The sequence below is a fragment of the Gavia stellata genome, chromosome 2 (genome assembly GCF_030936135.1).
Source record: "Gavia stellata isolate bGavSte3 chromosome 2, bGavSte3.hap2, whole genome shotgun sequence".
NCBI lineage: Eukaryota > Metazoa > Chordata > Aves > Gaviiformes > Gaviidae > Gavia > Gavia stellata.
Window position 1 is genome coordinate 70,562,251 of NC_082595.1, and position 15,624 is coordinate 70,577,874.

Consider the following 15,624-nt stretch of genomic DNA (forward strand, 5'->3'; position numbering starts at 1 on the left):
ATTAGCTATTTTAACTTCTGTTTTATAGACATACCTTATGAAAGATGCATTTATTCTTTTAATAAAAAATTGGGGTTTTATTTTGAGTTCCTTGTTTGGTTGGATTATTTTCCTGCAACAATAATGTGTATTTCACTAAGTTTCACGTTTTTTGGAAATTCAGTGAGTGACATTTTGTTGCAATTAATTTCTGGTAAATTTTTTAAGAAAAACATTTTTTTCCCTTATCAGTCTGAAGTTTGATGTCTTTCACTATGGCTAAATAGACTTGGTCTATATGGTAAAAATGGCACTCTTATTTCCCTACCTCCCAAGATTTCATGGCCCTTCTCAGTTGTCCCTGCTTCAAATGAAAGACTACTGGTTTCATCCTATCAGAGATCCTATTAGAGATCTTTGATTAGCATTTTGAAAAGGGATTCAAAAACCATTTAATCTCTATAAAGAATTAGCACACAAAGCCATTATTATTATTATCACACCTTCAGATGATAATTAACATATTAATATTAAAATTGAAATCACCTAAGCATGGTAAATTGGCTTATTTAATTAAAAATTATGTTATTTTCCTGTTAAATGGATCTTTGGCTTGAATTTCAAAGGGAAATGTCTATCAGTCCAGCATGCTGCAAGCTAGTTCCTAGCTGAGTTCTAATCTAGCTACAAGATTCATGGATATGACCTGCAAAATCATGGAATGTTCTTAGAGGAGTTAAGTATAAAAATATAGTCTGCTGAGGCTAGTTGAACAGTTTTAGTTAGGGGTACACCATATATTTTGCAGAAAATGTTAAAAATCTATTTTCCCCTTTGTCTATGTTCCCCAATATTTTCAGTTCAATGTTTTGAGCTTATTCCCACAAATTTGAAAACTTTCCCACATTTTGAAAAATTCAGCAGCAGCTTGCTTAGCATACTAGTAGTTAGAAAATCCTGGACTGTGAATAAATTCAGTTTCAGACATCTTTGTTACGAGCAAAAAGTCTTTTGTGTCCATGCCTAAGCAACATAATTTCTATCAAGGGCAGCTGGGGTAAAAATAGGTATGAATCTGACTCTAGAAAGTGAAAACTGTATGTAAATATGAGGTCCAGGCACTCATAAATGGCAAGTGTTTCATCGTGTAAATCAAACATGGAAGCCAAACAAGTACATTCATAATTCTTCTTCAAGCGTGGTTACAAATGCAAACCATCTGGAACATGTGTTGCTTAGAAACAAATTACGTTCTCACATAGTGAACTGTCAAAAAGGAAGTGACAGAGTATTTAAAATATCAGCTCAGGAGCTGAGGCCTTGGGTCAAAATCCTTTCTCTGCCATGGATTGCCTTTGTGATCTTTGGCAAATCACATAAATCTAGCTATCAGAAAAGGACTTGCATGCCTAAGTTCTAAGTGGTGATCTCTAGGCCACTTCATTGTGGAAGCACTTGTACTCTGCAGATGTCATTATTTTTACCTTTAGAGTTCCTGAAAGTGCCATAACTGCATATTGGCAGAGGTCAATACATTCTGCATACCTCAGCTTATTGCTTAGACTTGTTATATTCATGGTTACAAGTTGTCCTATTTAGCTTGGCAAGGATTCAGAAACTAGGTGTCCCTCTCCCTAAATCCTCTGTCTGGCTAATGCGCTCAGAGAATTCCTAACACCTACCACAGGACCAGGATCCTCATATAAACTAACATGAGTCATTAATTTCTTTAAAAATATAGAAAATAAGACAGTTGTGATATATTCCCGTCCTCCAGTAGCTTCACTGTAGGTGTGCTGGTGTACAGAGGCAGAGTCTTCTTATCTAGCTTTATTGGTGTATTGGGAGTCACCTGGGAGGGAGCTGAATCACCTTTTGGAGATGCTTAGCTCTTTCCTTTGACTACAGAGTCTACAGCAACCAGCAGAAAGTTACGAAACCATTACGAGCTACATAAAGCTGGGTATGAAGAATTCCACTCTGATGACTCCCTGAGCAACACATCAGCATTTGGATTTCATTCCGCAGTGCCTGGCTTCTCCAGGCGCAGCTCGGAAAGCCGGCATTCCTCCTCGGGTGGCTGCAATTCGTTCTAGCTGCAAGGCCTATCACTGGCAGCCAGCTGGAAATCTCCTGTATGGGCGTGAGACCAAAGGCCCCAAGTGTGCATGGGTGGTGCGGGATCTGTCCCATGTCTTAAGTAAAGTATTATAGAGACAAAGAGATGAAACATAGGTATTTCTGTACAAAAGCTTACTTAAGGATGCAGCGTCCTAGCTGTTGGTATTGTTAGGTTAATGTAACATGCGTGCATCCCAAGCTTTAAGAACTGATTATGATCGCTTTCATACATATTTTATTTCACTTATGTTTTTGATTAATTCACCAAATAAGCTGTTCAGGTTAATTAAAGAAATTACAGGAAGCTTTCTTTTACTACTTTTTTTTTTTTATAACCCAAGGGCAACTCTCAATTGTCAAAGTAGGTAACGTTTTGTCCATAAAATACACAAATGTGCTTATTCAGACCCTAAAAAGTGTCTTTTATAACCCCCCTTGCTTTAATGTTCCATACTATTTTCTTTTATCCTAAGTTTTGGCAGTTGCACATAATAGTTATTGGGATTTGTGCTTTGTATAAAATATTTAATGGAATTCTTTAGTTACATGCTGTAAATATTCTGCAAGTGGCAGATGGTAAAAAGAGAAAACATTTGTTTAAAAGTCAAAATAGTCAACAAAAGAACAGATCACCTTTCTCCTGTGGAAGACACTAATTTGGCACACCTATATGCTTTATATCAAGTGGAAACAACAGAGAAAACAGCACTGTAAAATGCTTTGTAAAAAAGAAAAAAACCAAATACTGTGATGTTAAGGATCAAACAGGAATGCAGAGAAGTGTCATCAGAGTCGTAAGCAATGTTATAAATCAGACCTTTTCTATCTCCTCTTTTTCAGAAAATGTCTAACTTAAACTGCATGAAAAGCTGCAATTTTTTTTGTTTTCTTATTGAAGCTGCTGTCTGCTGTAAGCACCCTTAGGCTTTCAGATTTTTATAAGGGCACCATCAATTGGAAAATGTTGGTTACTGCTGTCTAACTCACGTTTCTGCTTAAGGATGCAAAATGCTTCATATGACAGCACTTGGTGGTCAGTTTCTGTGATTTTTAACACTTGAACCTTCAACACTGTGTACAATTCCTCATCTTATATTTTCTAAAAGATGAAAGAAATGTTCAAATAATAAGTTCATTGTATATTGTTTCTAGGTCTGCAAATAACAATCCTATTTTTTCTAATCTTAATGTAAGGGCTGCAAAATCCTTTTCAGAAATAAGACCCTTGGAATACACTTGTTCAGAAATGGTAAGATAACATTACTAACTCTGCAGTTAGTTACATTACCAGAATTCCCTGGATGTCTTTTTTTCCTCAATATAACACACTAACCTTGCAGTCTCTGATGATACAGATGGGAGTTGCCTGGTCAACCTTCTCTAGCTCAAGTTCACTTTTTGGTTTGATTGAAGCAATGAATTCCCTGGAATCCCTGTTTCCTTGCAAACAGACTGTGAGGAGAATCAAATGAAATATTTTCCTCCTATTTTTGTGACAGAATTTGGTGATGAAATGTCTTGCTTTTCATTTCATTTATTGGTTTCCAGTTTTCCAATAGTAGAAATCAGCATTTTAAAGAGAACAAATGCCATAAAACAAGTTTAAACTACTGAATTTTAAAATGCTCTTCAGCAGAGCAAAAGGTGTAAATGCAGCCATGTATGATGTCATTTGAGGTTAATGACAAAATAAATTGTTTCCCCATTTTTGAAGAAAGCTTTTGTGAAGAGATGTATTGCCATAAGTTTGAAATCCATGCTCTGTGACGGCTGCTGACTAGTAATGAGATCTAATGAGCTGTCTCTTTACTAGAAAAAATAAAATTTGAAACAACAGCCTCTTTGTGAATTGTAAGAGCATGGGAACAGAGACGACTTCTCTATCCTTAGCTGATAAGCACATGCTGATATCAATAGCATTTCAATTCAAAAGCAAACTTCCACTGCTCAATTCAAATGTGAAAATGGAATGTGAGATTAGTGTTTGCATAGACAATCAAGATTTGCATCTAATTCCTTGTGGGTTTTGTGATAGAGTAATGCTTTTGCTATTTTAAAACTACTGATATCTAAGCAAATGTAATGCCCCAGGAAACACAAACTAGATTATGTTAATCTCATCTAAATCTATAGATTTAAATATATTGTAAATATTTCTATATTCTGAAAGATATTATTAATATGTATTAATGTGATCAAGGATTTCGTATGCAAAGACAAATGTGCCTACTCAAAGCTGGGTCTGAGGTGGTCTATCATCTGTTCCAATACTTTTTCAGAAGGCAATCCTGTCAGAAGCTAAAGACAAAGGGCTGGAGAGTGTTGTTACTGACTTCAATGTTAATGAAGAGTTACTCCATAGTGGGTCAGTGGGTTAATGTTAGTCCAAAAATGACGTAAGATATCAAAACCAGAAAGTCTTAACTTTTATTTTCCCAGCCTGCTTATTTTTTGTACTAAAACATACTCTACTTTTTATAGTGCTTTTCCAATTTTTAATTGTAAGTGAGCAGATTTTCTGATATTTAACCCTTCATTCAACAAAGTGTATTACATAAATATCTTTGTATATACATATATATGTTGCACATTTTCTTGTAAATTCTCTGTTGTTGGATCTGATAATAAATATGCCTTATGCTAGAGCTACAAGGGCTTGCAAAATTATTCCACTGCCATAAATAACTTAGTTTTCAAAACACGTAGTGCATTGTTTACCTGCATTTCAATCTCTCTGATGTATTGAGTAAATACGTATCCTAGAAAAAAAATGTGCATTATGTAAAGCAGCTGGCAAACAGGAGGAGTTCCAAATCAAATACTTTGATTTATTATTTATGTTTGTTGTTTTTTTTAAATCTCTCTGTATATACAAATATATATATATAAAAAATGTATTTTTAACAAGTAGGTAGGAATGCATCCATTACAACTGATATTTATTCACAGAACAAGTATAGATACTGTCAACTATATTAGTCATGTTAAGAGAAATCCATATTAGAAGGGCTAAAGGTATACATGTTTATATTTGCCTTACTACTTTCAATCACTAGTAAAATATAGTTAGACGTATATCGTTGTAAGTATAAGAAATTTAATGGATATAGGATTTTATTGAAATGATGTTTTGAAGATACAGTGGCAAGGACCTTTCCCCACTAGGTTATATGGTCTTTGATTAATATCCAATAAACCTATTGGTGATAAATGAACCAAGGAAGGGAGTTCCGACAGTGAAATAGAAACATACAGAGAACTACGAGAAGATTAATCAAACATTTTGTACAAAGGAAACAGAATGTAAAGTGCATTTCCCAGTGAACACAAAAGAAAACAAAATGTAATAAAAACCAAACATAATGTTCTATGCTACCAGAAAAAACTCTGAAGATACCCTAACACAGACTGGCATTCTTGTATAGTTAGTTTCACTGATTCAAACCAGTTATGGAAAGCTGCAGTTTTCATTTCAAGGCGTTTTCATATATACCTGCTTTTCACATGAATGAGTTACTATATGAAAAACAGAGAAGAAAATCATCAGCGCCTACCTAAGGCCACAATTTTTATTAAGCACCAGTCCTGTCTCTTACATCTAGAAGACATGATTATAAAACACTGTCCTCTGTGGGTGTTCCCAAAGCACAGCTCTACATCATATAACAAGTCTTATCCAAATTTTCCATACCTGTACCTAAAGACTATTTCCTCTAGTATTCACCATTTCCTTTACCTATGCACAGCTAGCTGAGTTGAAAGCAATGATTTGTGTTCCTATGGTCTATTGATAGCTTTAATACACCAAGAGAAGAGTCAAGTTAACTGGCCAAACACCTGTCTGTTCTTTTTAAACTAGGTGACAAAATAAGGACATGCTGTCACAAAACTAAAAGACTCCTGTAAGTGCTTTAGTTAATTCGATTTTTTAATCAGATCCCTGTTTCATTCCATGTAACAGGAGGAAAGTTACTTTTTAACTCACCATAACTCCTTCACATGACTCACCATCAAGAACCCTGTGCAGTGAAATGAGCAGAAGAAAAATTCAGGCATGGAAACGTGAGTTACGTTATTTTAAAAAGACACAGTAGTTACCACCATAGTTGTTTGGGATATGTCCAACCTCATAATGTTTTATGTTTGACTGCCTTCAGTTCATAGTTTTCTGTTTTTAGGAAAAAAAAGGCTCAGGCCTGCCAGTAGATAAGTTTTACTGTTAACTAATAAAAAAACCACATAGATTTTGTTTTTCAGTGTATTGCTATCATAAAAACCCCAAAACAGCTATTCAATTAACATGGAAAAGTAAAAAAATAAAAAGCAACAAACCAAAACGCAAGAAAATATATAAAACTGTGGTTAGTCATACAGATATTAGCATAAGTTAGCTAGGTTGCTGTTATGATCTTACTGACACTGCCAAGTGATGAACAAGTCACTTCTGCCATCTCTCATGATTGGTTTACTGTGGCCAGTTAGCAGCTCTGTATACCCCCACACAGCTGAATTTAGCCATTCTGTCTGAACTCAGAAGTGCTACAGACAAGAAGAGGTTTTTCTTCTTTCTTCATAATACCAGTTACTGAGTTTGGCTACTCTCTGACCAGATTGAAGGACTGGAAACCTGCATTTTTGTACTAGAGAATCCAGGCATTGGAATGTTATTTACGTCTAATGCATATTTAAATATATATATATTTGTTTAAAGGTTAAGGCCAGGTGTTCAGTCCCATTTTTTTATGCATGTCATCTTTTGCCTGTATGTCAGAGTCGGTGATCATTTGTTGGTTAAAGCAAATTTAGTGGGATTTGGCTTTTGCACATGCAAAATGAATTTAGAACCTTCGATTGCTCCTATGCAGAGTAGCGATAGTGCAGACATTTTCAAGATTTTAGAGAAAAGTCCCGTTAGGTATGTAGCTGTCATACATGCATATAAAGTGACTGAAATAATTCAGCAAATATCTTAAAAGTGTGGATCATATTAGTAGCATGAGGAACTGCTCCTTAGTTGATTTAAATTGACTTCTGTGACTTCAGCGCTGCCACGTGGACCTATATCAGATGAGGACTGGCCTGTAACTGAAGAAATATAAGAAAAGCAATGGCAGCAGGAGCTTCATGAAGATAGGGGATACTGTAAATGTCAAAAGATCCATCTAGAGAGCAGAGAGTGAGGGCTGAGGAGGTCTGACAACTTATAAAATACTTAATTTTATAAAACAAATAAATCATAAAATTACTCAAGATGTAAAATTTATTTTTATTTTAAAATGGTGACCAATTGCCTCTTTGCAACTTTCTTTCCCTATTTCACTTCGGAATGATCAACTCCTCTGCCTCAATGAAGACAGATTTCTATTATTTAGCGTGGAACATCCAGTCTGCTATGGAATCATATAAAATACATCTTTGTTAGCACCTGCCTTCTGGTAGGGTTTTAACATGAATGTTATCTAATTCCTTGTGTCATTTCCTCCTGTCATTAAGCGAACAAATGCCTTAGGTACTGATTGAGAGTAATAGGGAAACTCCTTTTGGCGCACAAATTCCATAGCTCAGAAGTGAATTCCTAGTTTAAAAAATAAGGTAAATTCTTTCAAATTCTTTATTTATGTGTTTTATGTTTAATACAGAGAATGTATTCCATCCCTGCTCTTCCACACATCACTTTTTCACCATATAACCATGATTATTTATATTAATTGAAGACAGAAATGACAGTTAATTAGACCCTTTATAAACATTTAGAAAACACATTCTCGGCAACACACAGTCTGAAGAGAAACACTTTACAGAAACACTATGGGGAAAAGGAAACAAGGCTAGGCCTCATATGGAAGGAAACTCAAAGCACTGAGTTTCTAAGCAACTTAGTCTACTCTAACAGACTTAAAAATGTTTCTACTCCCTGTCAAATTGAAACAGAGACTTTCAATTCTAATACAGGGAGAAAAAAAAAGAATAATTTTATTGACAGAGCACTTGAATGGGAATGGGCATCCTAGTGGTTGAGGAAAGAAGAAATGAGGCCACTCTGCAATGATGAGACAGATTAAAAAAAAAAAAAGGAAAAAGGTCTATATGTAGCTGCATACTTTTTCAATAAGAGTTTCATACATTATATCGAATAAAAATAGAAAGGAAAAATGCCCAGAAAAGGTATAAAGAAAAGAATGTCATCACAATGGGAAAAGCAAAACACGAACTACACCACATACCCAAAATTTCTATTTTAATGCCAAAAACTTATAGTAAAAAAATTTGCAAATCTAGTACAAGCCTTTTGGTGTTTTAAATCAGTTTGTTAAGTTTCTAATGGTACAGTATGTTTGAAGAGTAACATAATAAAGATTCAGTTGTATAGTGAGGCCAGACTTTGAATAGCATGCAAGACTGAACAAAATTTGAAACACAAAAGAAGGAATATGGAGGGAAATGAAAAATGTGATGCAATTTCACATGTTACTATCAAAGGTAAGTTATAGCAAACTAGATGATATCTTTTCCAACAAGTAATTTTTTTTTTCCAAGAAAAATACAGATCTAATCTATATACAATGCAATAAAAAAAAAAAAAAAGAAGTGGTTCCACCTGGAAACTTTTAGTTTAGCTGGAGAAAATGGACATTATATCCAGAATTGTAAGCAGTAAGGAACTACTAAAGAAAGAAGAGGCTGTACTGAAAGTCAAACTATGAAGCTGAAAGAAGGCTATTCTTAGAGTGTCTCATGTATTGGTCCTAAAAGACTGAATTAACAGCTCTGCTACAGAAAATAAGATGGTGATAATAACAGCTAGTGATGCACAGAGTTAGGAGACTTCTTCAGGAAAATTAGGATATCATGACAGACATTCAGAAATAGGATGAACAGGACTAACATAAATTTCTGCAATAGGATGGGAATTTATAAAACTTGTATGCACTCCTTTGTCATGAATTGTCTATAAGCCTAAAGCTATATGGCTATAATGACTATAAGAGATATATCCAACAGAGAAAGGGAAACAGTAATGTTATTATTTAAAGCATTGTGAGACTTCATCTGAAAAATATGTACAATGCCTAGCCAAAAAATGAAAGGCTGAGGGAGGGTCCAAATAAGCTTTTTAAAAGTATATGTGTGACATAAACAAGGACAAAATCATGCTTCAGCTATTAAATGAAGTTGGCAGCAAAATAAATGGGAAAAAACCCTTCTATTAATATATTAAGAATATTTCTTTGTTAATTCAAGAGTTTTCTTTTATTGCTGTGTTCATAAGTCTCTATTGTATCACTTTGCTACTGCCCATCTGAGTACCCTAACCACTGAAGTACAGAATTCAGGACTCTTACACTCAAGTACCATGACTGCAATTACTTAATTAATGTGGAACTTATTGTCTAAGAATCTGTGAAAAAAACCCCATTATTTTCATGATCAAACAATCTGCTAGCAAGCCTAAAGCTTAAATTCAAGCTCAGTGTCTCTCCGTACTGTGATCGAAGGTGTCCCATATTTTAGGTGATAGCTATTTTGGAGCCTGTCTAGCTTGCTGTACTTCATTCAAACTAAAAAGCTGAGCTAAGAGACCTTTTGTAGGTCAGAATTTTCTATGCCCACAAAAAAGGTTATTTTCAATGAGTCAAAAGTTTTAGACCAAAGCCATCAAAGTTTCAGTCTTTAAAACAGCATTTAAAATGCATTTGACAGAATAGACCAAGCACTTTCAACAGGAATACAAAGGGATGTGGTTACAGAGTATTTCATTATTTGGGAAGGACTAGCTTTGGAAGGCAATAAATTTCTCTGAATAGGTGGACTCTGAACACCTGCAGAACTGAGGAATGACAGGTTTTATTTTGTATTTGTATTGTCCTTATCACCACAGTGTTGTTGTCAAGGGATGCTATCCTACAAATGATTAATAAATAAATAAATATGTCAGCAGTGTCATCCTTCTTGTGATCCTAAATTCAGTACAGAAATGAGATTGTGCACTGTGTCTTAAGAATCATTGCATTTTCATTTATAAGCTGTGAGATATTCACCATGATGTTTGTGGTATCCAGTGTAAGACCTACCTTCTACTTAGTATCAGTAATGGTTTGGAAATGGAACAATTACTGAAATGCTGAGGGTGGCATGCAGCACACAACACAACAATATTGACAAAGATGAAGCTGTAACCTGCACTGTACTGATGAGGTCAGGCTATCATATTCTGTAGAGCATATGAAAAATTAAGATGCTTCTCAGTCATTCATATTTTTTTACCCTGTGCTAGGCCACCTGGCTTTCTTTATGTGCCCTCTCCCCACCCACCTATACCTTTAACACATACTTGTAGATTAGGCAATCTGTCTCTAAGACTGACAAATCACCTCACCTATCTCAGAAAGGGGTGCTTAGCCACCTGATAGAGCCTGACTTTGTTAAGGAAGGACCCTAGGTGCAATAGTTTATACAAGTCATTAAGATTAAGTAAATTTTTTTTTTTTAGTGTCCTGATTATTTTTGAAGTTCCTAAAGTATTGGAGTCCCATTCCTAGATATGACTTACAAATACTCCTAGAAAATAAATAATAATAGTAGGCAAAAAACCACTGTAAAAATAATAAATAGCCACGAAATACCTAGGCTTTCACTTGGTCTTCTCCCAGATTATTACGGTAGTATTTATTGCAATTTCTATTTTTCATCATAAACAGTAAATTATTAGCCATAACTCAAGGGTACAACTTTTTATGCCTTAAGTTATATATGTCCCTCCTTACTTTGCCATCCTCAGACATAAATCTGAAAAGGCTATTTTCCTAATTGCCAGATTAACTTGATATTTGCAATGCCTATTCAGTATTGGGAGTTTTAATCTACTAGCTTAATCCTTCATAACTTAGTTACCAGTCATAAGCACCCGTCTTCTCCAAACATGGACTTTTAGCATTTAATATGCCTTTAGATATAGGTAGGTCATCTGAGCAGTAAGTCAAATAATGGTAGAGGCCAAAAGATGGCCTCTCTGAAATAAAGATGTAGGGCCTTGTGTTTTCTTTGTACTCCCATACGCCCATATTTCAGTAATAGGGTCTTCACACTTGGAATTTTTTCTTTCCTTTTTTTTTTTTTTTTTTTTTTTTTAAAGCGATGGGAATGATGATCCCTTCAACTTCACTCAATCTAGAATTATTTCACTACTAGGAATATTGCTTTAGGTGATTCTTATTTCAGTGTGTACTTTTTGGTAAATGGTATGACTGCAATAAAATTTAAGCATATTATCTGAATATAAATTAATTCCTCTCTATGAAAAGAAGACCTACCCAGGATGGATTTGTTTCAACAGAGTTATATATAGGCTTAAGCCTGGTTTGGGAGGTTTTAAAGATAGGAATTAACTTTTATTCCTAAAAAAATTTATGTGAGATTTTGGGATACATCATACCACTGAGATCAAAAGTTTATTAATTTGTTTCATTTTCAAGAAAGTGAAGTCAAACCAAAGAAATGTGAATAGCATATATATCATCTGATGATAATCTATGGTCAGAAATAAAGACAGCTTGATTACTTCTGCTTGGTTTTGATGTCCCATAATTATTTTTTCTTTTTTTTTCATTCTCCAAATTTCTATTCAGTGTTAATCATGAATAAAAATATTCAAATGTATGTAGGCTAGGAACTGATTGCCTGTAGGACACCATTAGAAAAACACCCACTTAAACATTGAGTTAGCCAGTGTCTAATCAAAGTAATGTGTCATGGTTTATTTTGGTTTGCTTTTGCTTTTTTTGCTTTGTTTTTTATTCTCTTTTCCTAAAAATAACCAGAAGTCTTCTGAATTCAAAGTATACTGGAAAATTATTATTATTATTATTATCAGCCACAGCTGAAATTAAAAAAACCCAAAAGATAGCTTATACAATCTGTTTTCTATAATCCCATGCTGATTGGCTTTAAAAAAAAATTAGAGAGTGCTAATACAATCAGTCAGGTCCTACATTATCACTTTCATATTTTTTGTGTAGTATATATATTTCAAGCCTATAATATGTGGCCATTCTGTTTAGAGATTTTAAAATATTGATAAAACACTAGCTTTCTTCCAGTTCTCTGGAACTTCTCCCAAGTCCAGGACCTATTGAAAATCAACATTATTGGCCCATAAAAGCCCTTGCTCAGCTCTTGTAATAGTTTTAGATTCAAGTTATTAATCCCACTTCTTTGAAATATCTAACATTATAAGCTGCTATTAAATATTTTCCTGAGTTATTGTTGGAATGGAAAATATTTCATGTATTATTATACTAAAAGACTGAAAAGAAATATTTATTAAACTGTTGTTTTTGCATTATTGTTGAAAAGCCTGACATTTCCACTTCAGAAGAAATATTGCAGGATTCATCTTCTTTCCTGGTATATTTATACTTAAATTTCCTCTAATTCAAAGCACCCCAGGTTCTGCCTTTTTTTCTTTGGTGTCTCTCAACAGTCTTCTACAAGTTTTAGGTGTTACATTACTTTGCCTTTACCTCCTTTTTCCATTTGTTTCTTAATTAGAATGCTCCTTATTTATATTCTTCAGCTGATTTCACTACCTTAGCTGTGCTGGTTTCAGGGTTTGGGGTTTTTTCCTGCTACAGTTTTAAATTTTGTCTTTCTCACTTTCTTACTTTCCATTTTCATTTGTACTCTCCTTTTTCCATTGATCCTGCAAGCAAATGTTTTCTCTCTTCCCAAATTGCTCTGCCAGTAAATTGCAGGAAAAAAAGCAACCTTGAGGCAATAAAAAACAAGCACCTTTTCCTTGCCAAAGAGTAATTTGGTGTTACCAGTAGTGCAAAATCCCTGAGAATAGGAAGACTATCAGATGTCTGGAGCAGTTAAAGAAACTTCAGCCTCTTTAACATCCTGTGCCTTAGGCATATTTGCTATAATTAACTCTCTCTGCCAGGGCAGTTAACTAAAAATTCCCAGAAAATTTTACTATAATGGAACATCTTTTGAGAGCCAGAGGACATAGGTAAAAATCATTATTTAAGGCTGTGTCCTACAGAAAGCTGTTGTCTCATTATCTCCTTTTTCTTTACTTTGGACCTGATGATGTATCTATCATTCATGGCGGTGAGAATTTACAGGCTGTAGTTTCCTGGGAACCCACAACATTGCTATTCATCTTTTGCTGGTGTGGTACACAGCTCCTTCCTTCGGCGAGTTCTCTGTATCACTTTTTCTAGATGACGGGCTACACTGTGCATTACATTGCTGCTCTGTACTAGTAAGACACAGCTCAGGGGAGTTGCCATGCTCTACGGTAGGGCAGGAGGGCTCTGGAGATCTTCTCCTGAAGGGTTGTGTGGCTGGGCAGGGAAATGGAGAATTGGAGCTTACTGTCTACTAATTCCAAGGCTGAAAACAATGATATCTATGCAAGCTCTAAACAAGAAACAGCATAAAAAGACAGTCATGTAGATAAATGTCATATCCTTACCTTGCAGTCGGATTTCTCTTTACTCCTTGGTAATAAACAGAAGTGTTTCTCGCTATATCACAGGTCCAAATTTTAAAAGCTGTAAAAGATTTAAGCAGCATAGTTCTATTTAATTCAATTTAAACTTTATTGATTTATATTTATTAAGGATCTGGCCCAGTATAAAATTAAATGCAAAAACTTATAGAACACAGATACAATAGGAAAATATGCCTAAAGGAATTTTTTTCTCAGTATTTTTTTTTTTGCTCTATAGCTGAAAAGGTATAACAACCATACTTTGAATAAATGTCATGAATCCAGTTTACTGTGAAGAAAAATAAAAACTTATTAGCACATATATCTCTTTGCCCTCTCTCTATGTGCATTCCAGAATGGCAGAAATGTTTTTGTCCAAAATTCTGCCAGCTGTGGGGCATAATGGTGCTGCAGAAAGCCAACATACATCCACTTCTGGCTCTTCTGTGGTTTGTAACAACTCAGCGACAACGTCAGGATTGATCTGTAAAAAGACGAACAAAAGTAAAAAGATAGTTAGCCAGTGGTGGGTCTCACTGAACCGTTGTATCCTTCATTCTCTTCCTTCTGAGGTCTTTTAAAACAAAATTCAATGTACCATATGAATGAGAGATACTAGTACTCGATCTTGAATACATGACTTCTAACTTTCCAGAAGAGTCTCGGGGTAGTTCGGTATTCCATTTATTTTTTTGCTGCTGAGAATTATGAGCAACACAGAAATTAAATAAATCTTAAGGGAAACCTAAACCAAAATGAATGATTGATACCTGGTTTTGGTTTTGTCAAACAGGAATCTACCACTGCCACTTTACTTATGTCCAGTGGAACTGCTCATGGAACAAGGTCATATTTAATGCACATCAGGCAGGAAGACTCAAGCCTTTTCAAAGGCTGGGACTGTGCGGAATTGAGTCTTCAAGCTGACAGGTGTAATCTATATTTTAAGTATTTTTTAATGTTGTGTGTGTACAGTATACATAAAGCTTATTTAGTGTAGGTTGAAGTTGATCCCAAGGTACAGAATCTATTCTTTTTGTTTCCTTTACTTTCCTTTTTTTCCTGTTTCTTAATATAAGTCAGATTTTGCCGTCATATTCATTCAAAGCACTTACTTGTGCATTGCCACACTTACCACAGCTGTCCCCTGTGTGTATCAAATGCAATGTGCTACCGCCTGCATTGTCTGTATCTCCAGATAAAATGTCATGCTGCTGCTGCTGTGCAGCCTGTCACCTGTGCTTAAGTACTCCCCTATCATAGTGCTCACCTCTGACTGCATCTTGGCAGCTGCCAAATCGGTCTTACAGGAACTATGACAAGAACTGTAATATTGAGCAAAATTTGTAAGGCATACCAAGGACAGAAAAAAGAAAAAAAAAAAAAAAGGTTGTTTGTTTGCTTTTTCAGGTAAAAAAAAGAATCAGCAAGATATGTATGAGATCCACTGCTAACCCGACACCAAAAATAATTGCCTTTAAGTAAGCTGAAGCTAAATGACCATATCAAATAAAGGAGGTACCTGAAGTAATACTGACCAGGAATTTATGAGCCCAAATCCAAATTTCTACCCTTGCTTAAGTCATACATTGCTTTTAGCCTAGAGTCTCCAAGCTTTGCCTTTATCAGGTTGGGCCTGGCTCATCATGTGAAAGAAACAGAACATGAACTAGTAGCCTAGTGGTTAGGAATATTATTCCTGGAAAAAAAAAGTTCTGGTTTCTTTCCCTGTAATATGATGATGTTTTATTTTGTTTTGTTCTGACCTTGTCTTAATAGATTCTAATGAATAAATCCTCTAAAAACTGAAAGAAAAAATAAAATGGAAACTTTCAAAAACTCAAACTTTTCCCCCTTGAAAATTCTGGATTGGAGTTTTCTGGCTTAAGCTCATACTGTTCTAAAACTAATGCAAACATATTCAAGTTAAACACCTGCTGAGCTTACTGGACCTTGAATTTCATATAGAAAATATTGAAAGAGATGCATTTTACCTTACTTAGGCACTTTACAAATACTTAAATTTA